Below are 13,168 nucleotides of genomic sequence, written 5' to 3' on the forward strand. Positions count from 1 at the left end.
CTTTATTGTCTTACATGGCTTCACATCTTGTGTAAGAAGAAATGCTTAATAAATACACTGCCTGAACCAGAAAAGTGAAGCACCCAGAAGACATGTCAGATTTCAATGTAACTTTGTCCACAAACACACAATCAGTGGCTTTGTAAATGATTAGAGTTCCAATTCTCTGTGATAAGGAGATCAGCTACCAGAGTGCATTAGTCTTATTTGTGTTTAAGTGTTCTCACCATGCCCGGTAAAGCATGTAATGGGCATGAACAGTGTCAGATGTTGAGTGATCACACTGAAGGACTTGTATATGTCATTTACTAATGAGGTATAGCATTATCAGCACCTGACAGAGTTTGAAAGGAGTCTCACTGTTAGTCTCCGTTTGGCTGGCTGGTAGAATCTTGCAATATCCATATTTGTGATGATTCATATGTGACAGTAGCCCAAGATCGGACAGCACAGGAACACAAGGGCAGGCATACTCATTGTCAAGGTTTTAGTCGACCACATCTGACTGTCACAGGGGAAGATCACTCTATTGTGAACCAAGCACATCGTAACCCGCTCTCATCTGCACCTTCCACCCAAGAACAAGTAATGAATTCCCTGCAACATTTTATGTCATCCTGCACCACTGGGTTTTGCAGTAGCTGGACTAGGAAACTGCCATCCCAATCATAGGGTGCTGTTAATACCTTAACATCTGAGAAATGATGACTGCTGATGAATGGTGTCGCATTGTCTGATGAATGGTATCACACTGTGTTCAGGGTTGAATCACAGTTCTGCAGTACCCTGGATGACCATTTTTGGTAAGTATTGGATTGATCTGGGGAGAAGTCCCATGCTTCCAATATTTTGGAGAGACACAGTGGTGTTACTCCTGGAATCAATGTGTTTGGAGCTATGGGGTATGATTGAGGGTATGATTGAGGGAACTCTGATGGCACAATGGTATGTCACAGTCATCCTGCACCTTCATGTGTTATCTCACATTTGACAGTATCATTTGTCATTTTCCAACAGGATAAAGCTTATGCACACATGATATTTGTCTATATGAACTGTCTGCATGATGCTAAAGTACTCCTGTGGCCAGCAAGACCCCCGGGTCTGTCCCTGATAAAACATGTGAGAGCAACTTGGACATTAACTCTTGTTTCAGTCCTAGTATCTGGGATGTGAAGGACCAGTTATAACAGTTGTGGGCGAGCTTGCTTCAGGTGAGGATACAACGGCTTCATGACACCCTTCCTACACATTTATTTATTTATTTTATTTATCCATCTGTTGACAATAAATATTGTGTGGATGTTGTTAAGGGTACATGTAAGCCATTTCAAAGAAATGCGACACAAACAATATATACGTAAAAAGTACAAAACAGAGTAATACAATGAAGTTAATAATAATACACTGAAATTAATATAGCCTATATAAATCCCTGCTTGTTATTTTAAATGCATAGTCTGTTTTTCATAAGGCTTTAGTTTTGTCCTCCTTGAACGGCAAGTCCTTATATTCACAACACCGCTTAAGTATATATTTACATCACACAACAGCTGTCCTTTAAGTATGTAAATGTAATGAATGATTAGGTACAGATAGAGTATTTTCCATTTTGCCTTTATAAATATCATCAGAAAAAATTTATTGACCTACATAGTCATTTACAGAATAAAAACATTGTTCTACTAGAAATTTTTTAAATTCTGTTTTAAATTTGTTATCATATTCTAACTGCCTGATGTTGACTGGCAGTGCGTTGTACAGTTTTGCACCGATATGGCTCACATGCCTTTGTGTATTTGTTCTTTATGTTCGCTGAGTATGGAGTGCTGCGCTATTACGGGTATTGTAGTTATGAAAGTCGGCATTTGTCAGAAAATCTGCAATGTGGGTCCTGACATACAACACACATTTGTATATGTATAATGCTGGTATAGTAAGTATTCTAAGCTTTTTGAATATGGGTTTGCAGTGTGTCTGTGGATGACTGTGAGTTATTATTCGGATGGCCCTCTTCTGCAACAAAAAAATTTGTTTTAGGCGCCCTGTTGTGGAACCCCAAAATATTATTCCGTATGTGGCAAGAGATTGAAAATAGCCGAAATATGCCATTCTGGCAACCTCTCAGGTACAAACATTTGCAATAATTCTGAGGGCAAAACAGGCTGAATTAAGTTTCTGTGCAAGTTTTATTACGTGGTCATTAAAATTTAAGTTTTCATCCACATGAATCCCCAGCAATTTTTTGGATGTCACTCTGTCTAAGGCCTTGTCGCCATTTTTAAATAATGGCTTCACTTTTGAAATTTTCAGCCTTTCTGGAAACGCTCCTTCACTGAATGATAAATTGGCTATGTGTTCAAAGGGCTTTGCGATTTGTGGTGCTGTCCTTGTTATGATTGACACAGGCACCTCATCTAGGCCAGCCGACATTTTGGGTTTCAAGCTTTGTACCACTTTCAACACTTCACCCTCATTTGTTGGCTCTACAAGATTACTGCATGCATACTGGCCATGTAGGGTGTAACATCATACTGATAAGTGTGCTCATACTCCCAAGTTCTTTGTAAATTTGAATTGATTTTGTGTTCACTTGAATAATGTCATATTTCCTCTTAACTTGTAAAGTTTCACTTCATTTCCTGCTTCTCTTCTTGGCGCTTCACTTTTTTCATCAGGCAGTGTAATTTAAGAAGTAATGGTAACAACTCCACAAATATTTCAGCAGTTAGTCATCAAAACATAAACAAGAATTACAATGTTGCTAGCTTTCTAATTTATCATTCTGCAGAGCTATAGAGTGCACATATACTTGTTTACTTACATTGTCCCAGCGGTCCACATTCTGACTGCCCTACAGCTTTATTGTGCTGAGGGGTTACATCAAAAAGAGTCGGTAAAGGGAGAAAGTAGGTGGGGAACAGGCAGGATGGTTGGAAGGGGAAGCAGTAGATGCACAGGGCAGGAATGTTGCACTAGTGACATTGTCCTGAGCACAGGCAGGGGAGTTGCGCAGAGTGTATAATAACTTGGAGGAGTGGATTAAAAATGGAGAGACCAGAGGAAAAAGGATACTGTGGAAAGGATGGCGTGAGTGTATGATCATGGGACACTGGTGTATGTGGGTGTGGGGCAGAGGCCAGCAGACACTGAAGCCAGAAGGATTAGAGTAGCAAAGGATATGGTGCAAGGACAGTCCCCATCCATGTAATTCAGAGAATCTGATGTCAGGAGAAAGGATCCTCGGGACAGAGGTTGTGCAGCTGTCATTCAAATAAAACATTTCATATTCAGCATGGTGGTGACCATTCATTCAGGTGGACAGCTGATTGGTGGTTTGCCCACATAAAATGCTGCTATGCAGAAATTACAGCAATGCTGGTATATTACATGACTGCTTTCATAGGTGACCATGTTCAGTAGGATAGGATAAGCAGTTGACATAAGGCTGGACTAGGATATTGTATAACTGAATGGGCAGCAGAATACTACTTTTGAAGCAATGGGAAGAGCAGAATACTACTTTTGAAGCGATGAGAAGGATTGTGGGTAGGATTTTCCTCATTTTGAGGTGTGATAATTAGTAGTGAAAGCCCAGGTGAAGGATATGGTTCGGTTGTTCCAGTCTGGGAAAATAATGGGTGGGGAGGGAGATGTCCCTGGTTCCTGGTGGACTGGTCAGAGGATTAGAGGCATGCGGGCATAGAACACAGTAAACCTGTTTGCGGGCTAGGTATGGGGAATACCTGTCTCTGAAGACCTCCAGCATACTGGGCAAGCGATTGCTCATCACTGCAGATATGCCATCCACAGATGGCCGGAGTCTACGGGCGACACATTTTGGCATGGAGGGAATGGCAGCTCTCAAAATGAAGGTACCGTTGTTGGTTAGTGGGCTTCATATGGACAGAGATTTGGATGGAGCCATCAGAGACTTGGCCTACTCCACCTAACACAATCTCTCACCACAGTCAAGTTGCAGTGCCAGCACAAGGTAGTCAGCTGGCAAATGAAATCATACAGAGTTATGTGTGTGTATTTGTACTCTGTAGCTCTGAATAAGGACTTTCCTGGAACCTAGTACCATTCTCAGTGCCTGTTGGTGACGAAGCACCTCAACTATTCAGTGAGTAGTTTTTGTATTCCACTAAGGACTTCTTACCACCATATATAAGAAAGATTTTGTCATTTTTAAGTGCTCCATTTTCCACTGGGCAATAAATCGAATAAGTTTAAATTAGATGCGAATTCAGTCAAAAGCATTCGTGTTTTTCAGTGTATTCACTGACCAATATAATGTGCATTAAGATGAACTGAGGTAGCATCATGTAAGAACTGTGTATATTTGGGCACTCAGTGGTGACATTACAGTGTTGCACGAACGGCAACCAACAACAGACTTCAAACAGTACGTTATCACATATCTTAATACAATTCATGAACTTTGAGGAAGCAATTGAAACACACACAAACACACACAAATGAGATAGAAGCCATAACTGACTGTCTCAAAAGTCAGCTATGCATTTTTGAAGCAATCTTCATGTAGACATTTTGCATTTTTCCATGAGGAATCTGATCTCTGAATATTGCCCACTATTTTTATACACCCTGTGTAAGGAGAGGATGATAGAATGAGGAATGTGTAAACACTTATCCCAAACCAGTTGTAATGCAGAGATGATGCAAATACTAGAGAATTTGGAGCATACCATTCATTACCACAGTCCCACGGAAAATAGACAGTACTGGATTCAGAGAATGATCAACTCACAGTATCTGGAGGCAAAGTGATTTCTCAAATACTCATCGACATAACTGACATCATGAACAGATGTGTCATCTTACAGCGAGTATCATTTTTAGGTTGGCTGAGAACGCTGCATAGCCTATTCAAAGGAGCATTATACTTTAATATTTGCACATGTGCCAGTTACATATTTACTCTTCAGTGGTGTGCCTGCTTTTACTGTACAATAATATGAAGTGCCTTCCACTTGTTTTCCTCATAATAAATGGATAATTCATCAACTGTGAGTTGGTTGCTTTGAGTGTGTCAGGTCACACATTATTGAGACTGCTTTTCAGTGGTCTTTTGCTATTTCACTGATAGCTGCAGCCTTATTCCTTGGCCTTATTTAATACCTACATAGAACTCATTGCCATATCAGAAACTCTCAAATTGTAGCTTTAGACGGGATATTACAAACATGGTAGCTGAAATGGAATACATGTGAAAATTATCTGAAAACAATAGGAATCAATAGGGCTTGTGTCATATTGAAGAATAAAAACTAGAATATCTGGGTCTTGTAATGAAACTGGTATCATGTACTCCATTTGACTGTTAAAGAAGATGATGGAGGAGAGAAATCTCAGATAAAGAATGACAGTTCTCAATAACTTGTGCAAGTGATTGATTGATATATCTGTAAAGCTTTCCAGAGGTGATGTAATGATTCAAGTCTACATGAAGATGGCCTAGCCTACGTGAAATGAGAACATGCAGGGGGAGTAAGAATACCAAGTCATGGTGACTGAAATCCATGCCTCTTGGATGTTAAAAGAACTTTATTTAAATCTGTAGAGTCACTGTAGACTTGAGACACATATTGCAAAGAAAGGATGACAAAGAGTCCTCACTGTCTTCATGAAGAAAGCTCATAAATTATATTTTGTACTAAAGGCAGGCTTTTTAGTTTGCATATTTCAGTTGCTACATGCCTGGCACACTGTGCAGACAGGCATAAACTTATTCAACAAAACAGTTGTGCACTGCACTGTGCAACAATCTTCTGGGGCTGCTTCAGAATTTCCATAGATGTTTCACATGAGTAGGGATATAAACAAAATAATTCTTTCATAAATACACACCCACAGAAAAATCAAATAATTTATGGTATAATGAAGCAGGTAGCAACAAGTGAATCACTACATCAGTCTTTATTTTACTGTAGTCTTTCAAAATTATGTGACCCTGAAATCTGCTTAAATCAATGTTCTCTACAACTATCTTTCACATATTTCCCTTCAAATTTTCTATTATATTTTGAATAATTCAATGAATACACTATAGTTCAACTTTATTCAAAGATAGTCTATACAGTTCTTTGCTGAGAGCATGAGTACCAGTCTTAATACAGTAGGAACTAAACATTTATTCTACTCCTTTTTCATAAGAAAATTACTGCGCTTATTTTTGTTGATAACTTAAGCCTTCCATGACCACCACGAAATATTTTATTCTGTGACTATATTTGCCACTTCTCTTTGCAAGAGAGTGCAGTAGGTAGTAATAAAGTTTTTCTCTCATCCTGTTGATCTAATTCCAGGACCTCACTGTGAGCTGTGAACCACCACACCACTGCTCTGGGTTCTCTCAAACATTATATGCAATACGTGTACAAATAGATTTTACAGTTTCTGCAGCAGTTGCTCCCGAGTGACTGAATGGAAGCATTTGTTGTGCAACATGATGATAGGGGATCAGTTTTCTTAAGGATTTTTGATGAAATCTGATTGTTATAAACATATTCCTTCTATTGCTCTCCCTGCTTTCTCATTTGAATGGGAAATTGTTCCTTATTTTACAGCACTTTCCCTCATTCCTTATTGCATGGCACTTTCCTGATGTTATGACTAAATTAGGATGTATCTTCTCCACTTTTTATTATATTTCATTGTGTATATTTTTACCACGACGGGCAGAAAGTGATTTCAGTCTACATCTACTTCTGCACTATAATACACTAGACTCTCACTAATCTGGCCATTCCTTGCACATATGAATGCCAGATTAGCAGAAGTGCCAGATTATTGATAGTTTCTTAAATTTAGTTTGAACACATAAGGACTATACTTTATTAAATCCAAAGAAACATTTCTTTTCACAAAAAAACTTAGTCCTTCAGTGTGTACAGATACAGCAGTATAACTCACTATGAAACATGTCCCAAAGGTTTAGTTTGCACAGTGAAGATATGTGATGGTGGCATGCTTCATTGTGCAACCAGGTCACATGCATTAACACAGGTACTGCATGCACATGGTTGTTTCTTGCTGGGCTCCAGGGAAACATCTTCAGCTCCAGCAGTATGAGAAATTTTCATGCTCTCTCCTCCAGTGTCGTCTTCTTCTTCATTTTCATCATTACTTTCCTGCACACTTCTGATTATTTCTTCATCTGTTAAAGTATGGCCTGTCTCACAGCTTTCCTCATTCAACCACTTAGCAACATCCTCTTCTCAGTTTCTACTTGTGCTGAAAGATTGTGGGCCATATCAACAAAAATAAGCACCAGCGATTAATGATTCTGAATTGACTGGCTCATTGCTGTTGCCCAGTACTGGCTCCAACTTTGCATCAACAGATGGAAAAGAGTGGACTGTTCTCCAGCTCTTCATTTTGGTAGTTTTGCTAATGTATCCCATGCTTCTGCTGTTTGGAAAACAACCTCATGTAAGTTGAGTGCTTCCCTCACCTTCAACATAGCCTTGGTAGAGTCTTTTTCACACTCATTCAGCAAGGAGACGAGAAGAGCATATCAATAAAGAAGTTTGATTCCAAAATTCCCCTGCTCCTTGAGCTACATCACACCTGTCACATAGGTTGGAAGAAAAAGTGATTGTACAGCATCGGACTTTGGAGTCACATCAAAGGATGACTGGGAGCATTGCAACTATCAGAATAGCTTCCAGTAGGGCAGCAATAGCTTTCTGTGAAGAACATATGCTCAGCTTATCTGAAATTTTGAGTTTCTGCTTGAGATCCACTGTAACATGTTTCCTTTTAGAAGCCATGATACTAAACTGCAAAAAAAAGCCACAAATTCATTGTTGAGCATGTCATTTCTGCTTGAGCCACTACAGGCCAGATTACTAAGAGGCTGAACTACTGAGGGCCAGATTAGTGAGAGTTAAGAGTACTGCAAATTTCACTAGGTGTGCCTAGATGAAGAAACAATGATCTTGGGTACAACACCAGGTCTGGGCGACAAGCAGGTACGAAGGGCTGATTGAAGAAGGAAGTTTATCAACAATGTTTGTCAAGTATATCCTGTAATTGTTTAAGGTCAGAGATATCACCAATTTCATTTTTAGTATTTATTATTGGGCAACTTTTGTCTTTCTTACCAACCATCTCACTGATGACTTTCCATATGGATTTTGATTTGTAGCTTGATTTGGGTATGAACTGTTGATTGTAAATTTCCTTGGCTTCACAGATTATTTTGACTAGAATTCTTTTTACTGTTTGAAATGGTTATGGAATGACTTTCTGTCAGCACTTTTACTGTAAGTACACATAGCACTGCTTTTTAGGCAGAAGTATCACTGGGCAGAGAGAGTATTTGTTTATTTATTTTTATTTATTTATTTGGTCCTGTTGATTACATATTATACAGCCAGTGTACAAGTAATATAGGACAAGTCAATTGATGCAATTACAGTAGTACATCAACATTTATACATCACATTGCACAGACATTGGTTTATTTGACAAGAACAATTACTTGCATGCAGTATTAAAGCCTGCATTATGCCAAAAACAGTTTAAGTGGTTGTTTAAAATAGCAGAGTAAGTGACAGTGCATATTTTTATGCTACTGACATATATAAGGAAGTAAATTTTCTTCATGGTCATGGTTTGAATGAATACAAGTTTTAACTGCATTCCTTAAGAAGAGGTTTAAGTGAATGCTCAAGAGAGTGGGATACATGGGAGTTCACATTTTCTCATAATGAAACAGATAAATTTACATTTTATCACCACAATTTCAGTTAAACTACAAGTAACATCATCACACTTTATCTTTAAGGGAGTGCTTTTCTTAGGCAGTTTCCCCCATTCTTGTACATCATAACTCTATGTATTCATTCATTTTATAGAAAGTTTGTTCGATGAGAAATAATTTTAGTTTCCTTTTGAAAACCTGTACATTATTTATTTCCTTTTTTATATTGATGGGGAGCTTATTGAAGACCTTTATACCTGACTCAGTAACTCCCCTATGTACTTAAGTGAGAGATGCAGAGCCTTGATGAAAATTTTTCACCTTTCTTGTGTCATGGTTGTGGATGTCACAATTTTTCTGAAACAGTTCCCTGTTGTTGGCTACAAATAACATCAGTGAGTATATATACTGACCTGTGATGGTAAGTATCCTGAGAGATTTGAAGAGACCTCTGCAAGATGTCCCATTAGGGACCCCACATATTAGCCTCACTGCTCGTTTTTGTATTCTGAAGACTTTTTCAACACCTGCAGCATTTCCCCAGAAGATTATGCCATAGGAGAGGACAGAATGGAAATATGCTAAGTATGGCAACAACATTATTTCTCTGTCTACTAACTGATGGAGAGCTCTTAGTGCAAAGCACGATGAGCTAAGTTTCTTGACCAACTGATCAATTTGTTCTTTCCATCTTAGGTGACTGTCTATCTGGATACCTAGGAATTTTATATGTCTGGTTTCATTAATTTTGTGATTGTTAACATGTATTTCAGGAGCTTTATTTTTTTGTCAGAAACTGTATCATATTGGTTTTTGAAATATTTAAGGTTAGGCTATTCGCAGTGAACCATTTGTGTACTTGAGTAGAGACTGTCATGGCTGTATTCTGCATTGTGGAGATGGGTCCTTTTAAGAGGATACTTGTATTGTAGGCAAACATTACTATTTTTGCTCTGTTGTTAATTGTGATTGGTAGATCATTAATGTAGATCAGGAAAATTAATGGCCCAAGAACTGAGCCCTGTGGGACTCCATACTTTATATTTCCCCAGTCTGATGTTAATGCTGTTCCTGTCCCCCTTAAGACAACCCTTTGCTTCCTTTTCTGTAAGTATGATTCCAACCAAGTCAAAGATTTGTCTTTAATGCCATAATGTGGGAGCTTTATTAAGAGTGTGTTGTGATCTACACAATCAAATGCCTTGGCAAGGCCACAAAATATCCCCACTGGATACCTTTTGTAATTTAGTTCACCTAAAATGTCATCTGTTAGGTTAAATATAGCTCTGTCTGTGGAGGAGCCCTTACGAAAGCCGAACTGTGTAGGAGCCAGTAAGCCATTTTGTGTAGTGTGACTATAAATCCTATCATACACTATTCTCTCAATACCTTTGAGAATACTGGCAGCAGGGAGATGGGCCGATAGTTGGATATTTCATCCCTTGCTCCACTTTTGTGGATTGGCATCACTACTGCATGTTTTAATCTATCTGGGAACACACCAGTTTCCATAGACTGGTTACACAAACAGCACAATATATAACTGATTAAGTCTGCACATTATTTTAGAATCCTACTTGATATGCCATCATATCCACAGGAATCTGAGTTTTTGAGTAGGGATGGCGAACAGGAACATCTGTGCAACAAACAAAACTTCAGTGTGCAGTGAGACATGCAACAGTGCAGTGATGCCTTTGTATCATTTGATTGCAATAAAGTATTTTCGGCTCACAACTTTCTCATCTCCATTACTGGAACTTTCCTTACACCTCCTGGAGGATTCTACCATATTGGTGACCTGTCAGCTGTGTACCACAATGAGTAAGTGTTTGTTTCACTTCAGTTAACGTGCACAAACAATGCTGCCACATTTTGTTGGACATACTGCTCCACCGTCCCCTCCTGACTCTGTGACATGGATGAATGCGAGTGCAGTGTTTCAGCAGTGCAATCAGTGTGACAGTTACCAACCAGTAGTAAAATATGACTGCACGGTGGCTATGGGTTCTGTGTTGCATAAAAGATCCAGCCCTAACCCATCCTCAACATGGCAACAGCTGGATAAACCTCTGTTAGACTTTGGATATGAACTATCTCAAAGTGCATATGTTAACTTTCCGACAAGACTATGTCCAAGCCTTCTACATCTACATCTACATCCATACTCCGCAAGCCACCTGACGGTGTGTGGCAGAGGGTACCTTGAGTACCTCTATCGGTTCTCCCTTCTATTCCAGTCTCGTATTGTTCGTGGAAAGAAGGATTGTCAGTATGCCTCTGTGTGGGCTCTAATCTCTCTGATTTTATCCTCATGGTCTCTTCGCGAGATATACGTAGGAGGGAGCAATATACTGCTTGACTCCTCAGTGAAGGTATGTTCTCGAAACTTCAACAAAAGCCCGTACCGAGCTATTGAGCGTGTCTCCTGCAGTGTCTTCCACTGGAGTTTATCTATCATCTCCGTAAGGCTTTCGCGATTACTAAATGATCCTGTAACGAAGCGCGCTGCTCTCCGTTGGATCTTCCCTATCTCTTCTATCAACCCTATCTGGCATCAGCTGCAGACAACACTTGATGCAGGTCTCATGCCGCGCACAGCTCTTTGGACATGGCAGTTAGTGAAACTTCCACTACAATTAGAAATGGCAATGATTGCCCATGAGGCAGGACCACATTGGAGAAAAAATTAGTTCTAGCTAATAAGATGTTTACCATGATGCAAAACCATCAACAAATAAACACCACATGAAATGCCATACCACACAGTGTGTGGCAAGGCCAACCACCAAGACCACCGACTTGCCACAACCTGCTATGACAACACACGACGATGATGTCACTGCGCCCCCTCAGAAGGCAACCTGGCCAAACAATCACACCACTGCAGCATCAGATGGCAATGATTGGTTGAGCACTAATGCCACCTCAAGGCCAATTCTCTGCTGGTATTATTGTCAGTTTGGCACCACCTTGAGAAACTGCTGTCAGCCTTGAGAGTTCCCAAACTCCACATGTGGGTCACACTACGTGTACCCGACCAAGCCACATCAACAAGTCACCAACAACTGCCACGCATGTGTCAAACGCATGCCTCACATTGCTCCTGCCTCTGACATTGGAGGGAGAGGGCCATAGATTGTATGTCTACGATCTCAACATGCACAGCTACTTCCCAGTGAACACAAGTTCAAACATCAGCATGATTACAAAGAAAACTACTTCACCATTCACCGTTACGACAGCCCTCCAACTCTGCACCACTAATGATTCACAGAGCACAGTGCACGGAAGTACCCAAACCTCAAAGTACTGTTTCACATGGTAAATAATTTCAAGGAACCGGTAGTGGGGATTTATTTCTTGCAACACTTTATAACGATATGTTTACGTCATGTGTATACATAAACATACAGTTATAAATGTCCCCGTTCGTAGTCGCTAATTATAACTATATGTTTACTTTTGTGCTGTAACATGTAGCTATAATCAGCGGTGGAAACATGTTTGCGAACGCCGACCGTGTGCGGCTGTTTCTTGTTTGATCGTCTGATCAGTCGGAAGTTGCATTGCAGAGGAGAGAAAATGCCTATTTAAAATATAATTATTTTTTGGATAGCTCAACATGAATTTCCTAAGGGACCGTAGTTTATCATGTATTTACCAGTAGAATATGGCGCGCAGAAAATATTTCGCCGCATGCAACTTCCGTTCGAACTCGACGAAAGAATTCGTGACTGTGAACTCTCTATTTGGCAGAAACATAAAGAAAATTAAATAACTTCATGAAGGAGTGAGACATAGATTCTATATTAAATAAATAGTCCATACACCAGTTCCATTAAGTCTGAATTTATGGCAATTAATAGACGAACTTACACTGCAATAAAGGATTTAACATGGATTCCGTTTTGACTGGCACTTCTCGTAATGAAAACAATTCCTTTGACGTTTTCACATACACGTCGCACAATAAATCTACTGCTAAGCACTTTTAGTATTACACATTTACTTTACACTAAAACAATATTATTTTTTAACGATAATAATACGGCGGCAAGACATGCGCGTCCGACACAAGTTACAGGAGACAAGAGAAGAATGAGTAACTGTTCATCGAGAATACCTCGTACATAAAAAAAAAAAAAAAATGTGTAAAAGTGTTCTTCTTCTGTCCGTTTTTCGCGCCGCGGGTTTCAAAGTCAATAACTCACTCCATCTCTGACGGCGCTTCGACAATAAACAAGTTACGTAACAGGTCGTTCACCTTTTACATTCTCGCAACATTATTTGCTAGCTGTAGCTGTTGCCGAGCGACTGCTCGATTAGTGAATGATTTAAAATGATAAGGCAATCACGTTACGTATACACGTTACATGTAACAAAAAAATATAAATACCCATTAGCCAAAAATCTAAGCTTAAATCTAATTTT

At 39.4% G+C, this 13,168-nt stretch overlaps 1 long non-coding RNA gene across 1 annotated transcript in view; it reads right to left on the reverse strand.

Moving 5' to 3' along the window:
• The window catches only part of LOC126092048 (uncharacterized), a 124,475-nt gene extending 111,660 nt beyond the window's left edge, over positions 1–12,815 (reverse strand). Inside the window, exon 1 of the long non-coding RNA XR_007521297.1 lies at positions 12,614–12,815. This is a non-coding gene — a long non-coding RNA (uncharacterized LOC126092048). The remainder of the gene's footprint in view (positions 1–12,613) is intronic.
• Between the last annotated feature and the right edge of the window lie 353 nt (positions 12,816–13,168).

This window comes from Schistocerca cancellata, chromosome 7 (genome assembly GCF_023864275.1).
Source record: "Schistocerca cancellata isolate TAMUIC-IGC-003103 chromosome 7, iqSchCanc2.1, whole genome shotgun sequence".
In the NCBI taxonomy this organism is placed as follows: domain Eukaryota; kingdom Metazoa; phylum Arthropoda; class Insecta; order Orthoptera; family Acrididae; genus Schistocerca; species Schistocerca cancellata.